This window comes from Diadema antillarum, unplaced genomic scaffold, assembly GCF_040938485.1.
Source record: "Diadema antillarum isolate AM-2024a unplaced genomic scaffold, OU_Dant_1.0 seq00000169_RagTag, whole genome shotgun sequence".
Lineage (NCBI taxonomy): Eukaryota > Metazoa > Echinodermata > Echinoidea > Diadematoida > Diadematidae > Diadema > Diadema antillarum.
Window position 1 is genome coordinate 624,903 of NW_027271238.1, and position 13,216 is coordinate 638,118.

Genomic DNA, 13,216 nt, shown 5'->3' on the forward strand with positions numbered 1-13,216 from the left:
CATAATTTCATATCTGACCACGCGAGGGCGCTGTCACTTTTTGGTACATCTCAAATCTTCTCATCCAGCCAATTATGTTCTCAACTCATCCAGATTCACAATGTGTTAGTCTTAGTGGGTTGTTGCAAGACTAGAAGGTCCAGTAGAGTCCAGTGTTGAGTGCAGTATGTTGTTGCATAAACATGTGACATTTCAAATCAAGCTTAATGGTCAAAATTTAGGCTTCAGGAAATCAGAAACTAGTATTGTGGGTTAGAAATGTGAGTTTGAATCATAGGGAAGTTTCAACCGCTTGCACTCTGTGTAGGGGCAGTGATTTTCCGTTTCAAAAAATTGCATTTTCCGTTTCAGAAAATCATGAATTCCGTTTCAACATGGTGAAAAAACGGAAATTCCGTTTTCCCATATGAATTGTACATACAAAAAATGCAAATTCCGTTTACATGTATTTGCATGCAAAAATGAACAAAAATTAAAAAGATTGCTATTTGAAGTTTGTGTACTTGTGTAATCGTGTATACATTCATACATGTTATGCATAGTGTATACCTGATGATTTCCAACCTCTGTACATACCACACACCCATGAAGACAAATGAAATGAAACATCAGTATGACAATTTATTTATTTCGACTGTCAAAACATGCACAGGGCTGTCACTTAACTTTTTTCCTTGGTTGCCAGCCGGGCAACCTATAGAGTTTTTTGGGTTGCCAAATGGCGGTTTAACAAATAGGTTGCCACAGTGATAATGTTCGAAGAGTATTGCATAATGTGTAAATCTGCAAGGTTAATTATGGCGATGATAAAGAGGGCTGTTTACACTGCTGTTTACACGACTGTTTACACTGCTGTCTACAAATTAGAAAAAAAATATACAAAGTAAAATAAGTCTCTGAGTCTCAGCTAGTGACTTTACGCTAGTCAAGTGTTTTTATTCCTTTGATTAGAAGCTGCAAACAGAATACATGATAATCAGTTTAATAAGCAGTGTTGATAAAAACTTCAGCACTAAAAGAACGATCAATCTACCTGAATCTTTCTTCAGTCAATACATTGTAATCCAGTTAATCATGCCGTGGGACAGTACATATTTGTGTATCACTATCAAAGCCTGGCCTGCAGTATCAACAACTATCATTATGAATGTCCTCTTTCTTGACTTGCTAGTCAAGTGACTTACAGTGTACTACTGTCTAGTCAAGTCTTTATATTCCTTCAGAAGGTCTAAACAGATGAAAAATTTCAGCACTAAAGGAACAATCAATTTATCTTTCTTCAGTCAATAATCCAGACAAGAAACTAGCACTCATCTCACTCTGATCTCTCCCCATTCTGGCCTCGGTCCCCCCCCCCCCCCCTCCACCCCCCCCCCCAAAAAAAACAAAAAAAAAACGAGGAAAACACACACACATTGCAACACAACAAAAACCTCTCCCCTACACCTTCCCGATTTCCGTGTTTCTGTCAGGTGCAACGACATGTTCAAATACAAAAATAAAACAACAGTAGATATTGATTGAAACTCAACACCCATTCATGCCAGCCAGGCCAGGCTGCCATAAACTTCAAAGCACATTCCGACAGCTGGCTGGTTGGCAGAAGAATTTGCGCGCGCGTGTCAATTTCTTGACTGGAGAGAGAGGGCCTGGGAACAGCCCCTTTCCCTGTTCATCTCCAACACCCCAGACAGTTCATGACCTCCAAGAATGCGCCAGTACGCGCGGTTTCTTCTGTTGATTGGTCTCTCTCTCTCCACCCCACCCATGCCAGTCTGGCATGGCACCTTGGCATCGTGGGATTTTTCTTTTTTCTGCGTGAACTTGGAGTTCGATCACTCTTCTCTCCTGAATCATGCATTGTGCGCTGTGCTCTACACACGACATAGCAGTCTAGGCAGGCATAGCAAGTCACCACTCCACTCACCTGCTGACAGCTTACCGCAAGCAGAAAACAGTTAGACAGTTAGACAGTTTCTTCTGTTGCCGCTACTTTTACTGCCAAAATACTGGCTTTATCATCACACATTATTCGGCGAGACACTCGTTGTGTTTTGGAATATAAATGGACTTTCTTCTATGGTTATGATTGTTGGTGTTGGATCAAACTGAGTAAGTGTTCAACAGTTATTGAAATCGTGACAAATCGCTAGATCTAACGCCGTTAGACATCGCTAGAACTTGCAACTAACACAACTTGGCTTAGAAACTCAGTTTCCGCAGTCTGTGAATATCGTGGACATGTAATAATGATTAATTTACAGCTTCTGTTGGATTTATTTTTACTTTTATGTGTTTTATTTTGTTAAAAAGTGATTTTCCGTGATTTTCCGTGTGGAATATTTTTTCCGTTTCAAAAGGCCGTTTCCGCGTTTTCCGTCCGTTTTCCGCGATCGCGGAAAATCACTGTCCCTATCTGTGAATAGCACAACTCCAAACACATGTTTAGCAAGTGCAGTGCACTTCCACATTATCAGTAATGTTTGTCATCTGCATAGAAGCAGAAAGGAATTGATAAATCAAGGCTTTACATTACCGGTGACCTGGGACCACTGAAAATTGGATGTCTGGCCACCAAATTTCCCAAAAGGTTATCTTTTGATGACCCGATCAGACACTTAACATTCAAAATGGATTGCTGTGATTCTGTAAATTTCGGGCAACTTTACTTCTTTCCGGGGCCACCAAAATGTCAGATTTAAAGATTGTAGTGTCCAAAATGGGCCATCAGAGGGGGAAAAAAATAGTGTCAAGCCCAGGATAAATGATCACCGTCTTTTTATCCACAATATTGCACTCACTTCTGGTTCTCAGTTTTCAGTGTGGATACTCCTTGGCATTATATAAAAGAATACCAACTCAATTTACTCTTCTGCTCAAGAAAATATCATAGCATCAGTATTACAAGTACAGTTGACACCTTTTCATCTGAGCTTGCATGACCCCAAACACCCTACTCTCATTTCAGGGGGCATTTTATTTTACTATTCAAATGGGAATAAAACTTTCTTCTTCTACTTTTTTTTACACAGAAAACAGTTTTTGTCAAATATTCTCACAAAGTATAAACTTTGTTGCAAGCTCTCATCAGTGATAAAAGAAAAAGAAAAACGGTTAATGTTCGAAAAATGTTAGCCATGGGCATTAAAAAGTGTTTTACTGGGCATAGAAACTGCACGTACTGTATGATTGCAGTTTCAACAGTAGCATAGGATGCTTGGCTGGACAGTGGAATACATGGTCCACTAGCACGCACTGCCTAACCCAGTCCAGCCTAACTCTAGCCTTTCTCATGACAGTGTACATTTTAAATCTCTTTAAACATGTGGACAGTTTCTTAACCAGCCTTGCTCCCAGAAAGTCCAGATTAAGCGATGGCGACTAGAGTACAACTTTTGTAAATCATATGTGTAAGATACTGTGCAGTTTATGAATATGGTAGTCTGAAAAGATGTCATTCTGGAATGTATATATAGAGAGATATGAATATTATTTGTTTTAGATGCAAATGGCTTGTACAATGCCCGCAACAGTCATTCTCATTTTTATCAATTTTGTATGATTTTGCAAGAAAAAAGAAGATAATTTGATTTTGAAATTGTATACTCCATACAGCTCACATTATCATGCAACTTTGTTGCTACTCCATAGCCATTTCTACAAATATGATTATTTATAGATTATTGCCTTTTTTATTTTGCCATTCTAATTCAGTAAATATTATTGAGAGTCAAGATTAACCGACTATAAAATAGTTTGTATATTTGTACAGCAACTGTCATTGTTATTATATGTTAAATTTGATGCGAGTTGTGTCAATATGTCAACACACTGTGTTTTTATTTTGATGTGTTCACCAAGAGAGACTACATAACCATTTCTTAAAGGAAGTTATGAGTTGCAATGATTGCAGTCACCATGGCAACAGGTGTAGTACTCACATCTGATTGGTTGCTTTCTGACTGCTGCCATAGCGTTTGCAATTATTGCAGCTTACAGTTTTGTAAATCTCTTTATGGAATAGGTCCCTATTGTAGCAAGGATGGTAGCTAGTACATACAATTCCTGTACAGCACGTGGAATTACAATGTTTTGTACATACATTTATGAGGCTTCTAAAAGTGTAAAATGCTCTCTTACCCAGAGTTACATGGTTTGTTTGTTTGTTTGTTTTAATACTTTTTCAGCTCTTCATGTGTTCTATGTTAAAGATTACTTATAACAAATGAAACTGTAGTGATGCTAAATTCTGATAATCTCTTCTTTCAGTGTCAAATTTGTACTTATTTCTTAATGACACATTTATGTCAAAGGGCAACAGTGAGCTAGCATTTGTATTAAGCATGTCATTTAGTTGTTGTCTTTTTTTTTCGTATGGGCTGGTATGCCAAGTGGCAACTCATTTATGTTAACATAAACAGGAGGCTGCAATTTGATAGGTAGCTAGTATGGAAAAATATTCAAAATGCCAAACCAACTATAGGTACGATAATCAGCAATTTTGTGACTCTTTGTAGTAAATACACTGATAAACGATACTTGTGTGGAATCTGTATGGATTTTGCACTGTCACAGCACTGAGCAAAGTTCCTGTACAATTCTGGATCATTATGTGCTCGCCAAAACATGCACAAACTCACAAGAGTGTGATGTAAACTGTGAAATCCAAAAGACTGTCAACATATATATGCGTTTGTGGGAGTAATTATTGTAGTATAAAACAATCTTTTCAGATTTTTGTCTAATTGACTGTTGTAAAGGACTGTCACACTGTAGGCCTATCTGGTGTTTTATTTCTTGTGTCATCTTGTCTTGTCTAGGCTTTACTTGTAGGCGTGTTTTTTGTTGTCGTCTTTCACATGATCGTGAGATGAAGACGTAGCATTGCCGTGTTTTCATCTGGTGATTTGCCGGGAAACCATAGTGGGGCTCTGGCTGCTGTATATCCTCTCCCTTCTTAATTAGCCAGTTTGTAATTAACTCATGTACACATTGGCACAAGTGTCCTTTTTTTCCCTCTCAGTTGGTTAGGCATTCCACTCGTTTCAAAGTGGCAAAATGCATCAGTTTGCCTGATGTAACAATTTGTGGAATTCATGTTCAAACAAAGAATTAAGAATGAGCTTGTGTTTAGACCAGGTGACCAGAATGGTCTGTCAGTTGACACTTCGGCAGGCATCCATTTCATTGCTTTGTATTGAATGTATAAACAAACATTTTTCTATTGATATTGCCAAATACCAGGCTTGCTGTCAGATGGATGTGGAAGCAAGCACCATTTATAGCAATCTCACAGATAATCATTACATCATGGATGCTTATCTCATTGAAGTTAGAAACCAACATGCCCGATTGTACGAATGACCTTTTTCTGTTCATGCGTGAAGTGGAACTACAAACTGGTCTATTACGAACACACATGACCTTGCATACTATTATGCACAGAGTAATGCTACTTGTAGTAGACATGCACCATTAGAATCTTGTTTCTTGGATCACATATTTAGCCAGTCACATAAGTGGGTGTAATCACATCTCTATTACTTTCAGTACTGCCACATCTCTGCAAAAGAGTGTACGGTGAAAGAGAAATTTTACTGATTTTGTTGTGGCATGTCATGATGAAATCAAAGAGAGAACAAGATTTGTTCACCTGTAATCACAGTCTCCTGAGCTGTGTTGAAAAGATTTGAATACACTTTTTCATGCTACACGTTTATAAAAATAAAGGTAAATTTACTTTCAGTACAAGTACAGCAGACTTGACATTATAGGCTGATGATATTGATCAAATTGCCAAGACACATTTGAGAAGATGTGTTCATATAATCATCATGTCTAATATAGTCAGTTGGCCCCTGACCCCTGGCTGTAACCTTTTAGCTTTAATGTCAGTGCCAAGGTGGTTAACCTCCAGCGCCAGACTTGTTAAGATAACTCAGTGGCAAGCAGGTGAAATTGAGGTGCATGAGGATGGGAGAGGAGGGGAGATTATGTATACAGTGCATGTCAGAATCAGTCATATTTACAATATAATCTGTCAAGATTATCAAGCTTAGATTATGACTGTATGACAAAAAGGGAATGGGGGGGGGGAGGAGGAGATAAGCAAGCAGGTAAGACTCTAGCGTAAAGATGAAGGTGGCACATTAAGGGTTGATGGGGTCAATTTGGTATCATGACTGAAAGATTGTTTACATGATAATCCTTGGTTGCTTTTTACAGGAAGATGTCATAAGTCTCATATTCTCATATTTTACCCCAGAGTCATACAAGAATATCTTGTACAAATATACTCACATTAAGCACAAAAATATTGTTTGCTCTTGCATAATCAAGCTTTTGTCAATTAAAGACTATATTTTGTCATATATTGATAGTGGATGAAAACACGCAAGCATAATATTGATGATTATATAATACCCTAGTTTTTCAGTAAGAAGGTACTTCTTCTTCAAAGTAATTATACTGCCAGGTTTTCACACTTCGTTAGAAGAAATACGGTGAGACAAAAACTATTCAATTTCCACTAAATGCTATGCAAAAAATTCATTTAAAAAAATTTATTTTATAAATGTATCGGACAGATTTTTGTATTGTGTATTTCAAATTATAATTACAATGATGATTTCAATTAATCTAGAATTGATTATATGATGCATATTTAGACGCCTGTTGTCTTGGTATTTTTGAATTTCAGATCAATGCATCTCATGTTCTTGGCATTTCTTGAGCTTTAGAATTCACACATATATTTTGTGCTGCCATTTGAGAGAGAGAGATTATAAGTATCCTGTATTATATTATTAGAGATTCTAATACAAAAACACAAGAAAGATAATGAACATGATTTGAGTATGAGTGCTGTGGCCGACACCAGTTAGATCAAACCTTCTGAACCCTCTTAACAGTCAGAGTTTAAATGCCGTGTTAGTGTGGCACAGAAATGCAATTGATTCATTCACATGGTACTCGTAGGGTTAGAGGTAATAGTCTTCTTTGGTCAGCCATTCCTAGATTGCATTTAGTGATGAGCTGAGAGTAATACTAGTGAGATTTGAGATCACACTGTCTTCTGATCTTCTGAACAGTTCTTCACGTGGGTGTTTCATCAATTTAGTCAGCGCTGACAAGTTGTCAGTCTCTGACAATTTCAGCAAAATCCATGGTTTTGATTGGCTGAGATGCTCTGGTCACTGACTGTTACCATGGTAATAGTCGGAGACTGACAACTTGTCAGTGCTGACAACTTTCATGAAACGGTACCCTGATCTAGCATTATGTCATGCTCTGGCAGTGAATGAAATGATGATTTGAAATGGTGCATGTGCGCTTAATGCTATTAGTACTAGCACTGCTCTTTGCTATTTCACATTGTTCTCAGCAAATAGAGACTACTACACGTAGTACCTTCTGTAATAAGCCGTGTACTTGGGAACTGGTGGATGTTATTGAGCAGTGCTGGATGAAAGGAGTTCAGAGTCCTTCTGGCAGAAATACATGCAGTCTTGGCTTCTACCTACAACGACTTTGGTTCGTGTCTGAAAGTCACATATTGGAGATGAATGTTAGAGGCACATGGACTCTTCTGCTGTGAGCAAGTAACAAGTAGTGCTATGTCTTTCAGTACATAGTGGCTGTTGTCAGTTTGCCCAGCTGCATACATCTAGCAGATTGGATCCATCAGTCAGTACATTTCACTTTGGCTCGCAGTTCTTCAGAGCTTCAAGTTAGTGGTGGACTGGTGCCCTGGTGGCCCAGGGCCATTAAAATTGATGTGGGGCCACCAAATCTTTTGGTGATACGATTGAGCACTTAAGATATAAAATGGATCATTATGTTTCCATTTATTTCAGTCCACCAAAATCTCAGATTTAAAGAATTTTGGCCACCAGAGAGAGAGAAAAAAATGATGTCGAGCCCTGCCTTACCCAAAAAATACACTTGTGGCTGGGTCGCTACAGAAATATTGCATTCTTTTAAAACAAAGAATATTGATTTGTGTATTTCAGTTTACTGTAACATATTGATATTATGATTATTTGTTCAATTTGTCTGTGTATTCAAAATACTGGATATTGTAGAATATTATGTATATATGTAGAAATTAAAAAAAAATCAAAAGTGTGTACAAGAAGTATATAGATTGTTTTAGAAACGTGCTCATTTAATCCATGTTTTGCCATAATTCGTAAAACCGGATTGGATTATTTGTTATAAATTGACAAATTGAATAATTGTATCCACTAAATTGATTCCTAATTTCTCTCTCTATCTCCATGTTGTGCCTGAGACAAACACATCAGACTTGTACATTGGGTGAGGTTTTCTGGTTATAAATTCTTCTGAAATGCCTGCAACTTTGTGTATGCAAACAACTGACTAACTAAAAATTAATGCAAGTGCGCATGTTTATCTCATGGTTGTGAACGTGGTTTGCATTCTCACCTATAAGTAAAGAAATATGGTCTCTTCCTATGTGCACCTACAGCAAAGAAGACCACAGGTCAGGGGTCTGAAGATGCATGTGATGAGATTCTATCTATGTAGGAGAGAAATGAATCCCTAAACAGTAACCCAAATTGCCCCAAAGTTTCATCAGTAGGAAACATCCATGGACTAGAATTGAGGGTTACATACAATAAGATCACTGTTCAATGAGACAACATTTTTTAGCCAATAAGATATCGTAACCCTGCACGAAAATTGCACAAAAACACTATGAGTAATCCCTCTCAAACAAGTACTTCAATCACAACTGTCAAATATTTTGTGATAGTTTTCTCCTAATTTCACAAACCTATGAGATTTGATATTACAACTCTTTGAAATATGTGTCTCTCTGCATTTAATCCTCTTATCATGTGTATGGATCACAGCATAAAAGTGTCATAGCTTATCTACATCTTTCACAGTATTACACTGTTATCCTGTACAGAGTACATAAATACGACTTACACTTATGTAGAGAATCCAATGTATGTGCATTAAATGCTACATGCTGAATTCAGCCATGTTGTGTCATTGTCTGTGCATGTTTTTGCTTTCTTTCTCTACTCCCAGTTGTCGCTGATCACTGTTTCAACAAACCATAATCTATGTAGCCCTGCATTTTTTTATCGTTTTCACCATTAGGTGTGGAGTACAGTGCCCGTCCAACCACCTGCTACCCTTTTATGCTTACGATCTCACGACCTTAGCCCAGTTGCATAAAACCATGGCAACTTTTCAATTAATGGTACAGTTGTAACTATACAATCAATTATGACAACTACCATAGCAACTCTATTTCATAGCCAATCAAATCCGAGAAATCACTGACGGTTACCACTGATTTACAGAGTTACCATTAATTGTAAAGTTGCCATAGTTTTACAATGGGGCCCTGGTTAGGTTAATAATTGATAATCGGTCGACATCATTGATCACATTTCAGAAAGGAATCCAAACATATTTGTGCAATTTAACTATTTGCATACATGAGCGTCCAAAGACCATACGAGGCAGAAAATTTGAAAGCAACAAAGGACACCTCATCTTAGAAATTGAAATATCTGTGTCTGAAAGATTTACACATAGTCACACAAATGTGTGCTTGTGTGTGTGTATATATATATATATATATATATATATATATATTAATATTAGTATATATATTTACATGTATACAAGTATATTGACTTTTACATGCATCAACATAACATAGCTAGCAGCATCTCTGAAGCAAGAAGGTGTTGGCTGGATAATAATGAAAAAAAAGAGAAATTAAAACATGGCTTCATTAGAAATCACCATGATGTGAACCTTCATCACGAAGACAATTTTACAACAGAACAGGGATTTCAAATGCATGAGGTGTGTAGAGATAACACTGTGTCGTTTCATAAAGAGGATAAATGCCCCGTTGATAAAGTGAGCACTGCCCAGTAGAGGGCGTTATCTAAATGACTCGCTGAGAGTAGCCATGGGCACTGGAATCGATCGCCTTGAATTTGATCTACGAGTAACACCCACTGCGTGGCCGGCGGCAAATAAAATGTTACAATTATATTCCTGTTTAACTGTGCGTCACTCTTAGATACTGTACATATACCTTTATCTGAGATAGATCATTCACCCTTTGACAAACATGCCATCGCATATTGTGAATGTCAGGCTTTATGTATTAATTAATAATTCATACTAACACAATTTCGTAGGGAACAATGATCAAAATAGAAAAAAAAAGAAATTATTTTGATGCGAATTATTGGCTATCGTACGTTAAGGTCGTAATTTATAAACACAAAGACTCAAACACACATCAATTAGTACGCGCGCATACACACACTCACACACACACACACACACACACACACACATACGCATCCAGAGGGCCTATACGAACTCATTGTTTACGCAGAAATCAAGTTATCATTATTTTTTTTTCTACTCCCTATATATTGACTAACAAGGCCAGAAACGAGGAATGAATATATATTCGATTTCAGTAATAAAAAAAGACCACTCGACGGCCGAGAATAATGTTCTGATCCATTTTTAGGAAAAGACTAATATTTCCTTTCTGTTCATGGCTCCTTTGATTAAAAGTCGTTCAACTACATTTTTAGAAGCTGAGTATAAGTATGGCAGAATGCAGCCACACACACACACATACACACACTCACACACACACACACACACACACACACACACACACACGCGCGCGCGCGCGCATAATTGTGTATCAAGTACTCGTCGGTTGATTGTCTCGACGCACGTTTACATTTACCTGGCACAATGTTTAGCTTTTCGAGTTTCTACTATTTTTTTCAGCCCGGCCACAAATCGGTGAGGACAGGTTTCAACCGGTATGACTGTCACAGTGAACCGCCTCCATACAAAAAAGTACAAGTGACGTACTGTGAATTAAAGACGCTATATACAGTCACTAGAGGAAATGTTTGCTTTCAGAGACTATGACGGTACAATATTCAGTCAATATTGTTATTCATTGGCTTCCGACTTAACACAAGCACATGATTGCTACAGAAAGGAAATCTCTTGGCGTTTTGTGTACTGTTGTACCTTAGGACCATCATTATGAGTAATAAAAGCTTTGTTAATGCATTATTACAAGTTTTTTTTTGTGTGTGTCTGTTGGTTTAGTACTTTGGCGATACACTTCGACACTGTCTTCTATACGTATATGATAATAAAGGAAAATACGTTAAGCATGTGTGTTGGTGTAACTTGTAAAAATTGATGTAGAGATCAAAAAGTAGTAAGATTTCTTGAGTAATGTCACTTACTGCCTGGGTCACTGACGGGAGAAATAATTGTGACGCGAAGTGTACTAATTCATAATCTTGGACCTTTACGTCTTTCTTTGAGCTAGGCCTGTGCAACAAAGCTCCATCTTTAGGCATTATATATCGATTATGACAGGGTGTTGGGCAGTGTCGAAGGAGGCCATTTCTATTGGTTTGTTTGTTTATTTATTTGTTGTTGTTGTTTTTTTTGGAATTGTAGCGGAAAGCTAAAAGAATCGGTTTAAAAAGTCAGCTACAAAAGTGACTCAATAAAAACTGTTTTAAATACACTTGTTACATAGTGTACTATCTATAATAAACTTGACGCCTTCGAACGTAGGATTTATATATATGTATTATATATATACACACACACATGTATATTTATATTTGTTGGAATGTGTCATAATAGTTGAGAGACACACAAAAATGTGTTACCAGCACAAGTGAGGTGTTCTTGATCTCCCTCTCTCACTCCCTCCTCTCTTCTCTTTATGTATGCATATATTATATATATTATATATACATATGTATATATATATATATATATATATATATATATATAAACTTTTCTCTGTGGTGACCCGTTTGGGCCACGAAAATCTTTAGATATGAAATTTTGTTGACTCGGAAAGAAATGTAGTGGACCGAAATAAACGGAAACATAACAATCCATTTTTTAACCTTAAGTGCCCGATTAGGCCAACAAAAGATACCTTTTTGAAAATTTGGTGGCCCGGCATGCAAATGTCGAGCCCTGATATATAAATTGTATGTGCGTGTGTGTCTGTGCGTCTGCATGTGTCAAAAGAGTGTTAGAATATATAAACGAGCGTTAGAATATATAAACACTCCATCACTCAATATTCAAGATTTGTTAGTTCATCCAAAAATATTTTATTGACAAAATGGTATCAAAAGTATTTCATATTATTTACAAAAAGAACAAACACAAAAAGAACGGTTTACATTTTGCCATGATGAATATCAATCGTATCAAATACCATAGATATGTCCCCATTAATGGCGTATAAAAATACATGCAACGTATTATAATATATCCTCATGATTTTATATAAAGTTATTCCTCGATGTTATAAATTCTAACTTTCCAAACTGTATATACTCGAACAAACTGTGGTACACAATTTATACTTTCTGTCCTGAGCAGACGGAAAAGTTAGTCCATATTACACTCATAAATAGATGTTTCGTAATGTACGATATTATCAACAAGAGATAGAAGGTGCAATGTTACATACAGAGATATACAAACCATTGAATTGTTAAGACATATTACACAGTAAAGTGTTGTTTGTATTCCTATTATTCTATCTCTTAATAAGACAGCTACGCGCACAATCTGGAAAGTTTTAACTTCTCACAGCAACAACAACAACAAACATAATTCAACAGCGAACAATATGGGGGCAATAATATAAGATGCGGAATGACGATCCTATAGCTAAACATGGATTGCATGCGTAAAAAACAAGTCAACCTTGTCTAGCCAGTGATTGTTCAAATCTTGACATAAATAGATTTATTGGGTACTGCAGTATACAACTTTCTATTGTAACCTGCATTGCTGCTATTGCTGTCGTTACCCAATTCTTACCATGACTATCATTCGTCATAAATCCTTGCACTTGTAATTCACTTTGTACAATTAAAAACAAAACTCACACAGCTAAACATAGACAACACAGGGAAAGTATACGGTTTATCTTCTGCGTTGAAAGTGCAGGGTATAGCGCGGGAAACGCTCAATACTAAAAAGTCGAAGCGTGGACCGTATTAGTCAACGCGTAAGTGAAAGAGATATAAAAAAAAAATCATCTCCCACAAAACGCATCCGAACTATACGGACAACCTTCTTGATCTAAAGAGGTGCCTCGTTCTGATCCAACACCGATTGCTAAATC